The sequence below is a fragment of the Balaenoptera musculus genome, chromosome X (assembly GCF_009873245.2).
Source record: "Balaenoptera musculus isolate JJ_BM4_2016_0621 chromosome X, mBalMus1.pri.v3, whole genome shotgun sequence".
Taxonomy (NCBI): Eukaryota; Metazoa; Chordata; class Mammalia; order Artiodactyla; family Balaenopteridae; genus Balaenoptera; species Balaenoptera musculus.
In genome coordinates, this window is record NC_045806.1 from 117480500 (window position 1) to 117498803 (window position 18304).

The 18304-nt window shown below is 38.4% G+C and overlaps 1 pseudogene; it reads right to left on the minus strand.

Moving 5' to 3' along the window:
* Positions 1–6456: 6456 nt before the first annotated feature.
* LOC118888375 lies at positions 6457–8817 on the minus strand (annotated as a pseudogene).
* Positions 8818–18304: the final 9487 nt, after the last annotated feature.

Sequence of the window (18304 nt, forward strand, 5' to 3'; positions counted from 1 at the left end):
GATATTTGTTTTTCTCTTTCTGACTTACTTGTCTCTAGGTCCATCCACGTCTCTGCAAATTGCACAATTTCGTTCCTTTTTATGGCTGAGTAATATTCCATTGTATATATGTACCACATCTTCTTTATCCATTCTTCTGTTGATGGACATTTAGGTTGCTTCCGTGTCCTGGCTACTGTAAATAGTGCTGCAGTGAACATTGGGGTGCATGTATCTTTTGGAATTACGGTTTTCTCTGGATATATGCCCAGGAGTGGGATTGCTGGGTCATATGGTAGTTCTAGTTTTAGTTTTTTAAGGAACCTCCATACTGTTCTCCATAGTGGCTGTATCAATTGACACTCCCACCAACAGTGTAAGAGAGTTCCCTTTTCTCCACACCCTCTCCAGCATTTATTGTTTGTAGATTTTTTTGATGATGGCCATTCTGACCGGTGTGAGGTGATACCTCATTGTAGTTTTGATTTGCATTTGTCTAATGATTAGTGATGTTGAGCATCCTTTCATGTGTTTGTTGGCAATCTGTATATCTTCTTTGGAGAAATGTCTATTTAGGCCTTCTGCCCATTTTTTGATTGGGTTGTTTGGTTTTTTTAATATTGAGCTGCATGAGCTGTTTATATATTTTGGAGATTAATCCTTTGTCCATTGATTCATTTGCAAATATTTTCTCCCATTCTGAGGGTTGTCTTTCATCTTGTTTATGGTTTCCTTTGCTGCACATATAATATTGATTTTAAAATTATAACTAATGAGAGAATAGGGATATAGGTTTGGCGGGAGGGCATAAGAAAAATAAATCCTGTTTTCCATAGTTGCAACATAATGGCTGCATAAATGTAAAAAAAAATAAACAGATGTAGATGCAAATTGTTTAAAAAATATGGAAATGAAACTGAGTTCCCCTAAAACCCAAGTTCTCCTGCCAAGTTTAGGATTAACCTCTCTATCCAAAACTTTATTCCCTTTCTTGTCCCCTCTGACCTCAATCCTGTGTTACCTAAATTCTAACCAACCAGAATCAGATGACTACAATTGCTGTTGTCGATAACATCGTTAACATACAGACTATGGTTGTTTCTCCAGGACAAGATGAGCTGACAGACACCCCCCTGCCCCACCCCCGTCATAGACCACCAGACCAGAGACTTGTAAAGCATAGGCATCTTGACTGCCAAAACTGCGTTTAAGAAATGTCACAAGACAATGATTAACCACAGTTTCTTGTTTCTTCCCCATTAAAGAACTCAAAGACCAACTTGGAAACTTGGAGTGGCTCTAAGGCTGTCTCCCACTCCCTTGCTTGGCACCCTACAACTAAACACTGTTCTTTACTTCATCACAACCTGGTGTCAGTAGATTGGCTTTGCTGTGCATCTGGCGAGCAAACCCAAGTTTGGTTTGGTAACAACAGAAATATATACCAGAGCAGGAAAAAATGCTGAAAGAGATAAAAGTGGTTGCCTCTGGAGAACAGGACTGGACTGAGGCATGGGGGTAAGGGACTCCTGTTGTTCTTTTCAAGACTTGTAATACAATTTAGCTTTTTAAATTGTGTAATTGAATATCTGATTTTTGGAAGAATTTTGTAAAACAAACTGAGTGCCTAACACTGTGCATGACAACCTTTTACTGCATGATGAATAATGGACATGTTCCCCATTGTAGTGAGCAGCATCCACATTGACTGTTACCTCTACAACCACCTAAGGACTGTGTTTGGGAACCTGAGTTTGAATTCTAACTATGCTAGGTACTGGCTAGGAGACCTCAGGCACGGGACTTCATCTCTCTGAGCCTCAGTTTCTTCAGCTGTAAAATGGAGATAATACCACAACTCTTAAAGGGTTGTTGTGAAGAATTCATGAGTCACTAGTGAAAGCAAAAGTAATGATGCCATGTTCCTTCTTAGAAAACCTCAAAGACTCCTGTTGCCTTTGAAACGAAGTCAAACTCCTTCAAAGAACTCCACTGTCTATACTCAGCTCCCTTTTTTTTTATTGTATCTCCCACTACAATCCTACAGGCATTTTACAATCCAGCCATATCAGATTATTTGCCATTCACCAAGTGCTTTCACATATGTACCTTTTTGCTTGCTAACCCTCCACCTGGAATGCCTCCTGTCACCTCCTCTCTGATTCTCCCCACCCTGCTACCTCACTATATCCACCTGTAGCGGTCCTGCCCTTTCCTCATTGCCCAGCTCAAACCAGCCTTCTTTTTGCAGACTTCCTTAAATTTCACCAGTCCCAAGTCATTTCCCCATCCCCAATACTCCCGTTAGGCTCTGTACCTCTACTGTTACCACAGTTCTTTGTACATAACTGCTGCTTCCTCCAGACCAGTGTTTTGTAGAGTGTGGATCAGAATTACCTGGAGTTCTTGGTAGTAATTCAGACTCCAGGGCTCCACCCCAGCCCTGTGGAATCAGAAGCTCTGCAGATGAGTGCTGAAAATCTGCATTTTCACCAGCTCTCCAGGTGATTCTTAGGCTTACTTAAGTTCCAGAACATTTGCCCTACACTGAGACACCCTTCAAAAGCATCATGCCTCATACTTCTGTGGATTCTTTCTCCCTCTGTATCTGTTGCCCAGGATATAGTAATCATTCAATAAACAAATTTAAATATTAATTTAATGTGGCCACAAGGGGATCTTGGAATGGAAGTCATAAATGCAAATCCCAAGAATTTTACAACACCTTCTCCAACGTAGTTTTCAGTGAATTTTACTCTAAAGGCAAGGGAAAGCACTCAAGATCTTAAGGATATCACAATGTATTATTCTCTCTTCTCTCCACATTTCCTAATCCACTATTAAGTTTTCAGAAGTATAAAACAAAAGGTATAGCTTTTAATTTCTACTATACTAGAAAAAGAACTCTGTGTAGCAATTCTTAATCAGAATGAGAATAATGTTCGTGCCCTTCATCCCTGCAGCTTTTAATATCTGTACACTATATTTAATCATCTGGGCCCCTTAATTTACTGACATTTAAATGATCTCAAATTAGATTTCCTGGAGCACTGTTCCAAATAAGTAACTTTTTCAGATAACGCAAGGTCTTATTAGTCGCAAATCATGCCACTGGTTGCCACTTGCAGCTTCTACACCTTCTTGAAAAATTACCCAATTTAAAGGATTTTTTTTCCATGTGGTCAGAATCTATATAACTATGTAACCATCTGAGTTTTTACATTTTAGCCAGAATAATATCAAAATAGTGTAACATAATAGAGAAGAGGCTTCTTTCTCATCCTTAGTGCAAAGCAAGTTTGAGCACTTTAAATACTTTACATTTAAGTATGTGATAATATTTTTATATTTATGCCATATTATTTTCACATATATCATTACATTTGGTCCTCAAAATATCCCTGTGAGGCTAATAGACTTGCTATGTATGCAGCTATGGTCAACTAATCTATGACAAAGGAGGCAAGGATATACAATGGAGAAAAGACAGTCTCTTCAATAAGTGGTGCTGGGAAAATTGGACAGCTACATGTAAAAGAATGAAATTAGGACACTCCCTAACACCATACACAAAAATAAACTCAAAATGGATTAAAGACCTAAATGTAAGGCCAGACACTATAAAACTCTTAGAGGAAAACATAGGCAGAACACTCTATGACATACATCACAGCAAGATCCTTTTTGACCCACTTCCTAGAGTAATGGAAATAAAAACAAAAATAAACAAATGGGATCTAACGAAACTTAAAAGCTTTTGCACAGCAAAGGAAACTATAAACAAGACGAAAAGACAGCCCTCAGAATGGGAGAAAATATTTGCAAATGAATCAACAGAGAAAGGATTAATCTCCAAAATATATAAACAGCTCATGCAGCTCAATAGTAAAAAAACAAACAAAGCAATCCAAAAATGGGCAGAAGACCTAAATAGACATTTCTCCAAAGAAGACTTACAGATGGCCAAGAGGCACATGAAAAGCTGCTCAACATCACTAATTATTAGAGAAATGCAAATCAAAACTACAATGAGTATCACCTTCCACTGGTTAGAATGGGTTTCATCAGAAAATCTACAAACAACAAATGCTAGAGAGGGTGTGGAGAAAAAAGAACCCTCTTGTATTGTTGGTGAGAATGTAAATTGATACAGCCACTATGGAGAATGGTATGGAGACTCCTTAAAAAACTAAAAATATCACTACCATATGACCTAGCAATCCCACTACTGGGCATATACCCTGAGAAAACCATAATTCAAAAAGAGTCATGTACCACAATGTTCACTGCAGCACTATTTACAATAGCCAGGACATGGAAGCAACCTAAGTGTCCATCGACAGATGAATGGATAAAGAAGATGTGGCACATATATACAATGGAATACTACTCAGCCATAAAAAGAAACGAAACTGAGTTATTTGTAGTGAAGAGGATGGACCTAGAGTCTGTCACACAGAGTGAAGTAAGTCAGAAAGAGAAAAACAAATACCATATGTTAACACATATATATGGAATCTAAAAAAAAATTGGTTCTGAAGAAGCTAGGGGCAGGACAGGAATAAAGATGCAGACATAGAGAATGGACTTGAGGACACGAAGAGGGGGAAGGATATGTTGGGACAAAGTGAGAGAGTAGCATGGACATATATACACTACCAAATGTAAAATAGACAGCTAGTCAGAAGCAGCTGCATAGCACAGGGAGATCTGCTCGGTGCTTTGTGACCACCTAGAGGGGTGGGATAGGGAGGGTGGAGGGAGATGCAAGAGGGAGGGGATATGGGGATATATGTATACGTATGGCTTACTCACTTTGTTATACAGCAGAAACTAACACAACATTGTAAAGCAATTATACTCCAATAAAGATGTTTAAAAAAAAAAAAGACACATGCACCCCAGTGTTCATTGCAGTACTATTTACAATAGCGAGGTCATGGAAGCAACCTAAATGCCCACCGACAGATGAATGGATAAAGAAGATGTGGTGCATATATACAATGGAATATTACTCAGCCATAAAAAGGAACGAAATTGGGTCATTTGTAGAGATGTGGATGGACCTAGAAACTGTCATACAGAGTGAAGTAAATCAGAAAGAGAAAAACAAATATCGTATATTAACACATATATGTGGAATCTAGAAAAATGGTACAGATGAACCAGTTTGCAAGGCAGAAATAGAGACACAGATGTAGAGAACAAACGTATGGACACCAAGGGGGAAAAGTGGTGAGGGGTGGTGGTGGGATGAATTGGGAGATTGGGATTGACATATGTACACTAATATGTATAAAATAGATAACTAATAAGAACCTGCTGTATAAAATAATAAATAAAACTAAAAAAAAAAAAGAATGTATGCAGCACAAGAATAAAACATGAATGCCAGCTCAGAGGCAATGAAGTATAAAACCAGAAATTGCTTCTTAATTCCTTTGTCAATTAAAAATAAATAAAAATAAGTTAAGAGCTTGGCCTTACAGTTTTTCATTTTTTGTTTTTTTTTAACAAAATTCACATTTTATTTAGGTTGAAATAAACTATACAAAATTGATTTTCTTCACCAAAAATAACAGCAATTATTTTCTGTATTATTCCTAGATAAACCACAAAACAGTTATCTTTGTAGGTTTTCTAGGTTTTGCTTGTAAATCAAGATGAGGCAGTAGATACAGTCATGGAAAAAGACAGAATAAAACAGACAAATCAGTTGTCACTATCGATGACCTCTGATCCTGTCTTGACCATGAAACAGAAGTGTTCAACATATACTTGCCAAAAAGCTTATGAAGATGTAGGCTCAATAAAGGAATGTAAACAGCAATAACCAGATGTGGAACAACAATGGCAGGCTCTTCCATTCAAACTTTAACTATAACTTGTTCCTTTAACTTCATTTGATAAAGACAAAATCTACACCGAAATCCTTGTATGGCGATCTCACACGTTTCTCTTACAGTCTGACAATTTTCTTAATGGTTCCTTACAGATTTTTAACAGCATACTAAAAACTCCTACTATTCAAAGGTCAGTCATGAGCTTCATTGTAACGTTTCATAAAATGTATTCCTTCCTCCCGTATTCCTCAAAGTTTATTTCTTCAAAGAACTGATAACTCAGTACCTGACAATTGGATCCACAGTGATAAATTTTATGTCTAAAATGACTCAATTAATACAATTCCAAACTGCCATTAGCAAAGATCACACAGAGTGCAACATGGTATTTTCAGTGCTATCTTCTGGAAGAACAGTTAGGTCTCCAAAGCATGGGAGTTCAAACGGGCCATTTAAACAGGCAGATTATCAATGACTAACGTACTCAATGGGAGGCCTACAGGTCAAGATATTCAGTGATTAAGTGGCCTACGTACACCTTACAACTTTTCTGTAAGATATTTTCAAACTTCTTACAGATTTTTTCAAATGTCAAATATAAGAAAAAGCCTATTTTAAACGTCTCTTAAGTATTTCAATGGTTTGAATTATCTGTAGGAAGCTCTGACTTACTTGTATAGAGTTTGATATATGTATCCACCATTAAATCCAAATCATGTTTTATATCAAAATTTATGTTAAGCAAAGCCAAGTTACTTGAATTTTGGTCTGTCAAAGTGTTCCTCAGGTATGCTTTGAGACGCTTTTGCCCATTTTCATAGCATTCATTCTCAACATTCATCACAGGAAGAATACATAGGACCTTCAGCAATGCATAAACATTAGGAAAAACTTGATGTCTAGCAGATGAAGGGCTTCATAAATAGTGGATGGAAGTTTTATATCTTTCCCTCTGTGTTTCCACTTGATTCTCCAACACTACAGCTCAGCAGACAGCGTGTCAGGGTTAGGTAAATCACTTCTGTACATGTCAGCATGATGCTCCTCTGATGTATTAAATTTGGGCTGTTCCATGACAGAAGGTACCAGAGATAAGCATTTAAGAGCTTTGAGGTGCTGTTCTAAGAATATATCTTTCAGTTCCTGAATAATGTGTTCCACTGTTGGAACACTTAGAGTTTCTTTATAGTAACTCTCAGAGGTTAGCTGAGATTCCAGGTTACTATGCTGAGCTCTGTGAAATTTCCCTGGGAGTTTCATCTGAATACCAAGTTTGGTTGCCAAATTTGTGGCTTCCTCAAACGAAAATTCATGATAAACTTCGATATTTTCCATCACTTCATTTAGTGAATGCAGCACTGCAGTCAAACTACTGGCTGCAAAGAAGACATCAGAGGTTTGCCCCTGAAGATTTTTCCCAAAGGCTCTTGTAAAACATAGAACATTTTTAAGAACAACAATGGTAAAGATGAAATCACAATCTGTTACCACACTACAGAGTACAAATGCTCAGCCAGCTATACAGTTATTCCATCTAACATTTGTGTCACTATTTATACCATCTAAACACAAAACAAGTGCTTGTAGGAGGTCCACTAAGATTTCAAAAGCATCATGCCTGCCTGTCCACTGAGAATGGCAAATTTCCTTCAGTTCTTTGCCCCTCCCTTCATTGTTCTGAAAGAGGACAGAAATTACATTATCAAACTCTAAAAGCAGTTGTAGTGATCGATGGAAAAAAGAACAAACTTCCTCAGCTGTTCCTAATGCGACAGATACTCCCATAACAGGCACTGATTTTGCCAACCACATATTTAAGGCACAGGAAGAGCAGAGTGTGTAGGTAGCTTGGGGATATTTCCCTAAAAGTCTAGAAGCAACAACTTTCATTTTGGAAGAAAATCCACTGGACACAATGTAAGCCTGGCCACGACAGTACTCCACGTTTAATCCCCACTTCTCAGTTATCGTAGTGTGAAATTTCACAGCCAAAATTTCTGCATCAGCTTCATAAGGCAGGAAGCCCACAAATTCCTCTCTCAGGTTGTGAGCTTCGTCAACAAACCTCACCAACACAGGCAGGTGCTCTTCCCCTGCTATGTCCACCACATCGTCAGTGATGATGGAAAAGAAGTGAGAGTCTCTCACTTCCCTGAGGGTTTCTTCCCAAATGCAGTTCTCACAGATCTCTAGCATCTGTTTCTGCTGTGTTTTCGAACAGAACAATGTGTTAACTGCTGTTGTCTCAAAGCGCCTTCTCAGAACCTCTTCACCAGAATTGATCTGGCACTCCAGCAGTGCTTGAAAGTTATCAGAAGTAAAGAGACCTTCTGGGATTTCATCAGCTTCATGTCCATCCAGAGGTATGTTCTGTTTTCCCATAAAATCAAAATTTCAAATAAAGATTTTAAGTATTCTTTGTTTTCCTTCTCTTCAAAGGTTAAAGGTAAAATGTCTTCATCCTGCTCTTCACCCCCTTCTGCACTGGGGTTCTGAGCATTGCTGTTTTTATTTCCTTATGGTTTGGTTCCTGTTCCGAAGTTTCATCAGTTTTTTTCTGTTTCAGTGTCGTGATTTCATCTTCACTCAATTCTTTTATTCGTTTTCTGTGTCTACTGTGTGGATTATTCAAATAGCTGGTAAGATCAAATATTGTTGGTATTGCATTATCTTGAAGAACTGTCCTATAAGGACTCTCCCAGTGACTTCACAAGTATCTGCTTCAATTAGTTTTGAGAATAAAATAACCCAATCATTCTTTAGTTTTCTGATGCCTCTGCAAAATATATAGTTCAACAGATCATAGAAGTCTCAAAGTGGCACACAATCGATAATGCTTATTTAGTTGATCAGGTGTTTTATCTTCTTAGTCTGCTCTCCTACAATTCTCCACCCACTTCTGGCATCTGGCTGGATCCCACGGGAACCTGATAAAGGCCAGGTCCGACTGCGTGCTCATCCCCGTGCAGTTGGGGGCCACGCAGAAGTTCAGCATTGTCCTCTGCACGCCAGCCGGCCCAGCCCTCCCCTCCCTGCCTCCTCAGGGCAGCCATCCCACCCGTAGGGGCCAGAGAGGGGAGGCCTTACAGTTTTTAAAAAGACATTTCTGGTCTTGTTTATGGTTTCCTTTGCTGTGCAAAAGCTTTTAAGTTTCATTAGGTCCCATTTGTTTATTTTTGTTTTTATTTCCATTTCTCTAGGAGCTGGGTCAAAAAGGATCTTGCTGTGATTTATGTCATAGAGTGTTCTGCCTATGTTTTCCTCTAAGAGTTTGATAGTGTCTGGCCTTACATTTAGGTCTTTAATCCATTTTGAGTTTATTTTTGTGTATGGTGTTAGGGAGTGTTCTAATTTCATACTTTTACATGTACCTGTTCAGTTTTCCCAGCACCACTTATTGAAGAGGCTGTCTTTTCTCCACTGTATATGCTTGCCTCCTTTATCAAAGATAAGGTGACCATATGTGTGTGGGTTTATCTCTGAGTTTTCTATCCTGTTCCATTGATCTATGTTTCTGTTTTTGTGCCAGTACCATACTGTCTTGATTACTGTAGCTTTGTAGTATAGTCTGAAGTCAGGGAGCCTGATTCCCCCAGCTCCATTTTTCGTTCTCAAGATTGCTTTGGCTATTCAGGGTCTTTTGTGTTTCCATACAAATTGTGAAATTTTTTGTTCTAGTTCTGTGAAAAATGCCAGTGGTAGTTTGATAGGGATTGCATTGAATCTGTAGATTGCTTTGGGTAGTAGAGTCATTTTCACAATGTTGATTCTTCCAATCCAAGAACATGGTATATCTCTCCATCTACTTGTATCATCTTTAATTTCTTTCATCAGTGTCCTATAATTTTCTGCATACAGGTCTTTTGTCTCCTTAGGTAGGTTTATGCCTAGATATTTTATTCTTTTTGTTGCAATGGTAAATGGGAGTGTTTTCTCAACCCTCAGAATGGGAGAAAATATTTGCAAATGAAGCAACTGACAAAGGATTAATCTCCAAAATTTACAAGCAGCTCATGCAGCGCAATATCAAAAAAACAAACAACCCGATCCAAAAATGGGCAGAAGACCTAAACAGACATTTCTCCAAAGAAGATATACAGATTGCCAACAAACACATGAAAGAATGCTCAACATCATTAATCATTAGAGAAATGCAAATCAAAACTACAATGAGACATCATCTCACACTGGTCAGAATGGCCATCATCAAAAAATCTAGAAACAATAAATGCTGGAGAGGGTATGGAGAAAAGGGAGCACTCTTGCACTGTTGGTGGGAATGTAAATTGATACAGCCACTATGGAGAACAGTATGGAGGTTCCTTAAAAAAATAAAAATAGAACTACCATAGGACCCAGCAACCCCACTACTGGGCATATACCCTGAGAAAACCATAACTCAAAAAGAGTCATGTACCAAAATGTTCATTGCAGCTCTATTTACAATAGCCAGGACATGGAAGCAACCTAAGTGTCCATCATCAGATGAATGGATAAAGAAGATGTGGCACATATATACAATGGAATATTACTCAGCCATAAAAAGAAACGAAATGGAGTTATTTGTAGTGAGGTGGATGGAGTTAGAGTCTGTCATACAGAGTGAAGTAAGTCAGAAAGAGAAAAACAAATACAGTATGCTAACACATATATATGGAATCTAAGGGAAAAAAAAAAGTCATGAAGAACCTAGTGGCAAGACAGGAATAAAGACACAGACCTACTAGAGAATGGACTTAAGGATATGGGGAGGGGGAAGGGTAAACTGGGACAAAGTGAGAGAGTGGCATGGACATATATACACTACCAAACGTAAAATAGGTAGCTAGTGGGAAGCAACCGCATAGCACAGGGATAGAGAAGTGGGATAGAGGGGTGGGATAGGGAGGGTGGGAGGGAGGGAGATGCAAAAGGGAAGAGATATGGGAACATATGTATAGGTATAATTGATTCACTTTGTTATAAAGCAGAAACTAACACACCATTGTAAAGCAATTATACTCCAATAAAGATGTTAAAAAAAAAAATTCTGAAGGGCCTCAGGTGTGTAACTTGAAAAGCCCAGAATTTTAATGTGAATGCTTTCTCATAGCTTCTCAGCCTACTGAAACCCTACCTAGCTTTTGGGAGTGCCTCCATAAAGGCTTGTCAGACCTTTGTTATTTCTTATTCATGGACCATTCATCCCTTCTCTGAACTTCTACAGAAGTTATAGAGCCCACACTACTTAACCTAGCTTAATAAGCAGACTGAATGGTATGACTCAAGAAAGTGTACTTTATCAGGAGTTCAAAGACATAGATTTTGGTTTGTGCCCATGTGGCCCCACTGGGCAAGTAACTCACTTACTCTGATTCCTGTCTGTTAAATGGGTGTGGTAGTAATAATTCTACCTGCCTCATATGGCTGTTATGAGGGTTAAATGAGATGATTCTTACAAATGTTTTTTGGAAACTCAAGGCATTTAGCAGCTGCATGCTGTCTAGTATTGAAGTTTAGTTTCATTGACATTAGCACTTTTGTCTCCCCAATGTGATTGTAAGCACCTTGAGGATAAAGATCAACTTTAAAGTTTTTTCTTATCTCCTTACAGTGCTACGTGTATAATAAATATTTAGAGCAGTTACTGTTTTTATAATTATCAATTACATTAGCATAGTGCTTCATAGTTGCTAAAGCATTTTCACATACATTGTATCCATGGTGTACCTCCAGTTTTATATTGCCACAGGACTGAGATTTCGGGAGGCACAGTGACTTTCCCAAGGCCACACAGTTAGTGGAGTTGTTGGAACTATTACACAAGTCTGCAGGTTTGCAGTCTGTGGCTCTTTTCACTGTGTGATTAGACCTTTTGTAATCTGGGCACTATCAAAAAGGTACTTTAGTCTAGGTAGTTCATGCAGTTCTGGTTGTAGAAGAGATTTGACTTTGTAAACGATGTAAGTCTTCTGGGAGTGACATTATTGATTCTCTACTTTACAGCCGGTTCCATCTGCGCCTTTGACAGCGTTATTTTATCTTTCAGTATAACAGCGAGTGTAGTTAGAGTATGGCACCTGCCCAGAGTGATGCGTGGTTTGGGATTTCTCCATTTCAATGAAGCCAATTCTTAATTTTCGAAATTGTGGATTGTCCAGGGTCTCTGTTGGGCTGGTCTTTTCCCTTTCTGCTATGGCCCACTTTTTGTACATGTCATGGTGAGCTAGAATTCTGATCAGAAGGAAACCCAGCAAGGGGAAGAGAGGGTGACCAATTTCAGTCCTAAAATGTGATACTTTTTCATCACTCTGCACAAAATGTTTTAGAGAAGAGGTCGAAGTTATTGGACAAGCACTCATTTTAAAATTATCTGGGTATTTTCCCCCTCCACGTTCTCCTGCTCCTAATTTAGTACTGACTGTGTCATCCAAATTAATCCCAAACAAAAATAAACAATCAATGTATCATTGTATTCCAATTATTATAATTAAAACCTGAATTTGGGTCAAAATGTGCTCTTTAAATCACCTAGAGTTTGACTAGGAATGATGGTAATGGTGATGCAGTGGGCTACTGACAAGACTTTCACAAATTCTCATCAATTTCTGTAGTGATTTTGACATTTCATCAAAGCTCAGGAGGGAATTGAGCAATTATTTATTTGATTTTAAAAATCACAGGGTGTCAGAATGTACTCAAGTGACTACAAATGAAATGCTTTAAAAAAGAAGAACTGCAGTGGGTGCATCACAACTGAAATTAGAGCAAGTGTCAGTATGTCAGCTGCAAACTGACAGGTCTTGCACAAGGCACTTAAGGTTAATGAGTGATATTTAATTTGGCCAGAGTGACCAAAAAACTTCAAAGATGTGAAGTCATCTTAGAAAAGGGCTACTTAAAGTAAGAGTCTAGAGGAAGCTGATGTAGCTTTAAAAGCAGCAAATGTATATCACAATATAATAGTATTGTTATATTAGTATTAGCATAGGTGTTAGTATTGGGTTGGCCAAAAAGTCCGTTCGGATTTTTCCGTAAGCTCTAATGGAAATAATAATAATAATGCAACTGTCGTTTGTTTGGTGCGTACCATGTGCCAGGCACTGTACACTAAAGCATGTACCCATACGATCTCATTTGTCCTCAGTTCAACCTTAGGTTGCTCCATTTACAACTCAGCAAGCAAAGGTTCAGGGAGTGAAAAGCTGGGATTTGAAAGCTGGGATCTATCACATTACAGAACCCAGTTTTCTAACCCTTTACCTATTATATGGGTCTTGTGTCAGATCTAACATTTACTGTACTGTTGTGTGACCTTGGAGAAGATGCTTTCCCTCTCTCAAAATATCTCCATCTGTAAAATGAAGGAACTTGACTGTGAGTTTTCCTATCTCTAAAGTCTTTTAAGAATGAATGGGTACATAGACCTTTGGATGGGGTGAAGTGTTGTGGAGGAGTAGGGGGAACTGGTGTGAAAATGGTGCACAGGTGAAACAGGACCTTAGAGCTTGGATGGGCACTCTTGCTCTGTGATATGAGCCACTCCTCTGCTCTGGGCCAGTTTGTACCTTTCTCAACAGGCTTTGTTATTCTGGGCTTCAGAAAGTCCTAGAGGGAGGGAGAAGAGTTTCTGGACATTAGGAAAGAAGGTTCTTTTTTGGATTTTCCTCTTATTAGCACACTAGCCTCTGGAGGTGAGCACATCCCAATGGCCTGGATCTGAAGGCATGAAGACAACTCGAAAGCCCTACACTGAAAGTCAAGAAACTGGTGGTTGAGCAGTGCTGATGTGGAGGCAAAAACAAATTTTTGTTTCTTTTTCTCCAGCCATTAACAAATTTTTAACGTAAGTAATTTAAATGTAATATATAATGTGCGTTTTTTTTTTTTTTTTTTTTTTTTTGGCTGAGCTGGGTCTTTGTTGCTTGCGTGGGCTCTTTGTTGTGGGCTTCTCTTTAGTTGCGGTGCACAGGTTTAGTTGCCCCGCGGCACGTGGGATCTCAGTTCCCTGACCAGGGATTGAACCTGCATCCCCTGCATTGGAAGGCGAATTCTTCACCACTGGACCACCAGGGAAGTCCTTAATGTGTTTTTAATATTTAATTTTGTAGAAAATTAGATATATGTATATATAAAAAAACAAAAATTAAAAGCATCCACAATCCAACTGCTTAGAGAACAGCTCTTAATAGTTTCATGTATATTGTTACAGACTCCAGATTTTAAAAAACAAACTAGGCTGTCACTAGTTTCTCTGTTTCTCAGCACCTTTGGTCAGGAGTGGGGTGGGGGTGGGGGGACCAATCCCGTTGTTCAGATTGTTCTTTTTTACAGTGATTGTTTGATATTAGTAACCTAGACTGAGAATGGAAAAGATAATATGGATAATTCTGTGTTATCAGTCTCCGACCTATGACTGGCAGCTCATTGTTTATTCACCAGTTGTCTTTGCTGATAATACTTTTAATCAGTTAGTGACTGATTATGTACTTTTATTTCTCATTACATCTATAAAAAGGAAATTCTTCAAGAACCGACTCCAAATTATACTATTTTTTTTCCTTTATCTCAATTTGCCTTTTATCCTGAGAGATTTTTAAAAGAGTAATTGGTGTTATTTTGTGTAACCATTTGTTCTCTAAGGTGGGTCTCTTTAGTTTTTAAGGATGACTTTGGTCTTCTCAAGGTCAGGCCAATTTTAAAACAGAATTTTCCTGAATATTATATTTTATTTAGTGTTTTGAGAAAGGCAGTTTTCACACTCCTGAGGGACAGACATTTTTGAAAACTGTTTTGATGGAAACTACGGTTCATAATGATCAAAGTCTCCTCCGAACCTGTTACTTTCTTTGAAAAGCTTAAAAGCACATTGTTCCTCCCCCAAGTGTATCCCCTAGAGAAATTCTTGCACATCTGCACAGATGGCATGTACCGGGATGTTCATTATTAGTGATAGCAAAAGTTGTAAGTATCTTAAGTGTTCCATCAATGGGAGAACAGATAAATAAATTATATATATTTGTATATGCTCCATCCATCAGCATGGGTGAATCTCAAAACTGTCAAGCAAAAAGTTGCTGATGAACCTAGGGGCAGGACAGGAATAAAGACGCAGACGTAGAGAAAGGACTTGAGGACACGGGGAGGGGGAAGGGTAAGCTGGGACGAAGTGAGAGAGTAACATTGACGTATATACACTACCAAATGTAAAATAGATAGCTAGTGGGAAGCAGCTGCATAGCACAGGGAAATCAGCTCGGTGCTTTGTGACCACCTAGAGGGGTGGGATAGGGAGGGTGGGAGGGAGATGCAAGAGGGAGGGGATATGGGGATATATGTATACGTATAGCTGATTCACTTTGTTATACAGCAGAAACTAACACAACATTGTAAAGCAATTATACTCCAATAAAGATGTTAAAAAAATGCTGAATGATAAATATGGTAGGATACCATTTATACAAAGTTAAAAACTATGCAAAATGTATCTGTTTGGATAAGCTAGGTTATGCTGGTTTAACAAACACTCCCAAATCTTAGTGACTTACAGCCATGATATGGCCGGCATAGATTACTTGGGGTTCATGAGTAATTTAGAGTCGCAGGCTGATATAAGCTTCATTTTATCACATGCTTCACTGATCACTTTACCAATGGGAAGCAGATAATGTGACTTGCATGGTAGTTCTTAAAGCTTCTCCTGGAAGTGGCACATTTCACTGTCACTCATATTTCATTGTCCAAAACAAGTCACACAGCTACACTGAACTTTAAGGGGACTGGGAAGGATAATCTTACCATGTGCTTTGAGGGTAAGATCACCCCAAGTATTTGGTGAATAACTCTAATAACTACCAGACTAAACAATACTCTGTAGTGCATATGGATATATACAAGTATAGTAAAAGTACACAGATTTGAATGGAACAATTGAACTCCAAATTCAGATTAGTGATACCTCTGTGGAGGGAGGGAAGGAGGAGAGTGGGATGGGATGAGAAAGCTGAATAACTGGTATCTACCTCTTCAGTTAACTCTTTTCTCCACTCTGCTCTCTGCCAGGGGAGGCTGACCTGTATCAACCTTATCAATGGTTTCTCCATGCTCTGTGGCTTCAGGATGGGTTTGGACAATGGGAAAGCCAGTAGGAGATCAGAAAGAGACTAGAGAGTATTCTTCTGGCTCCCTCTCCATGAGGTCATCTCAGACTGACTATGTCCCTTGACCAGAGGTCTCTGCTACTCTCAAAGAGGTCAATTCTACATGATTATTCTTTGGATTCCAGGCATCTCTCCTTTTCTTATCCCTTTGGGCCTAACGGTGGTAACAGTTTAGTTGCTACTAGTTGCAAGTTTCTGCACTGTCCATTGTAGTTCTCTTATACCCGATCAAAAAATGGGCAGAAGATCTAAGTAGTCATTTCTCCAAAGAAGACATACAGATGGCCAACAGGCACATGAAAAAACACTCAACATAGCTAATTATTAGAGAAATGCAAATCAAAACTACAATGAGGTTATCACTTCACTCCGGTCAAAATGGCCATCATCAAAAAGTCTATATAAAATATTTCATAATTAAAGAACAAACTGCAAAATTTATGTCAAACACACTGTAAACATCACAATGCCCTCCCCCCAAAAAACCTTTAAAATTCTATTTTTTAAACCTATTCTATTGACAGTTTCTAAAGTATGGAGATTAAGTTGGTTTTTATTCCTTTTTCCTTTGTGATTTTTCTGTTTCATAAAACAAACAAACAAACAGAAAAACTCCCAAACAGTAGGAGTTCTGTTAGCTGACCGCTGAGTGGTTTCTGGTTCCTCTATGATACATGTAATACTTGCAGCACATGTAAAGTTCATAGCTGGTAGGCATCTCCCTATGCGCCTATATGGCCCTTTTCCTACTGGTTGAGGTGTATGCTTATCAAGAATCATTTGTATGCTCACAATCTTTTTATATGCTAATTAAGCTTGATATCCTAACTATTTAATTAAATGTCAAGAAAACCAATGAGATATAACTGTAAAAGAAAGATTTTTTTCCTGTAGGAATACTCAGATAAAAGCCTTGGAAAGGGCTTCCCTGGTGGCACAGTGGTTGAGAATCTGCCTGCCAATGCAGGGGACACGGGTTCGAGCCCTGGTCTGGGAAGATCCCACATGCCACGGAGCAACTAGGCCCGTGAGCCACAACTACTGAGCCTGCGCGTCTGGAGCCTGTGCTCCGCAACAAGAGAGGCCGCGATAGTGAGAGGCCCGCGCACCGCGATGAAGAGTGGCCCCCGCTTGCTGCAACTAGAGAAAGCCCTCGCACAGAGACGAAGACCCAACACAGCCAAAAAAAATAAAAATAAATTAATTAATTAATTAAAAAAAAAAGCCTTGGAAAGACACAATAAAGGTGAGCCTCTAAAATAAATCTGTATTAATTAGGTATGAGCAAGAAAATTAAAAGATTTGTAAAAATATTATAAAAATTAGAAGGCCTCTCTCAGACTGTTTGGCAGGCGTTTTTTTAAGTTATTGCTCCAATTCAAACAAAATGTAACTAGAAATTATAGTGTATTCACTATGAGTATGCATTTCATAAGAAAGATGAACAGAACTCTGGATACATCTCAAGAGAAGACCTTGGCTTCACATTACAGGACTGGTTAAGGAATGTACGCTTTCATGCTTTATGTTAAAAATATGGAAAACAACTACAAAACTCTAATGAAAGAAATCAAAGATTTAAGTAAATGGAGATATTCCATATGCATGGATAGGAAGAATCAATATTGTCAAGATGTCAGTTCTTTCCAACTTGTTTTATAGATTCAAAGCAGTCCCAGTTAAAATCCCAGGAAATTATTTTGTGGACATTGACTTTAGAATCAGTTTGTCAACATAGAAAACCTAGATGACCTTGGATATGACAATGACTTTTTAGATACTACACCAAAGGCATGATCCATGAAAGAAATAATTGATAACTTGAACTTCATTAAAATTATAAACTTCTGCCCTGCAAAAGATGCTGTCAAGAGAATAAGACAAACCACAGACTGGCAGAAAATACTGCAAAAGACATATCTGATAAAGGACTGTAACCCAATATATAACTCAAAATATACAAAGAACTCTTAAAACGCAACAGAAAGAAAACAACACCCCAATTAAAAAATGGGCGAGAGATCTGAAGAGGCACCTCATGAAAGAAGATATATAGATGGTGAATAAGCATATGAAAAGATGCTCAACAACATATATCATTAGGGAATCGCAAATTAAAACCACAATGAGATACCACTACACAAGTATTAGAATAGCCAAAATCCAGAACACTGACAATGCCAAATGCTGATGAGGATGTGGAGTAATAGGAACTCTCATTCACTGCTGGTGGGAAAGCAACATAGTACAGCTACTTTGGAAGACTGTTTGGCAGTTTCTTACCAAACTAAACATACGATCCAGGAATCATACTCCTTAGTATTTTCCAAAAAAGTTGAAAAC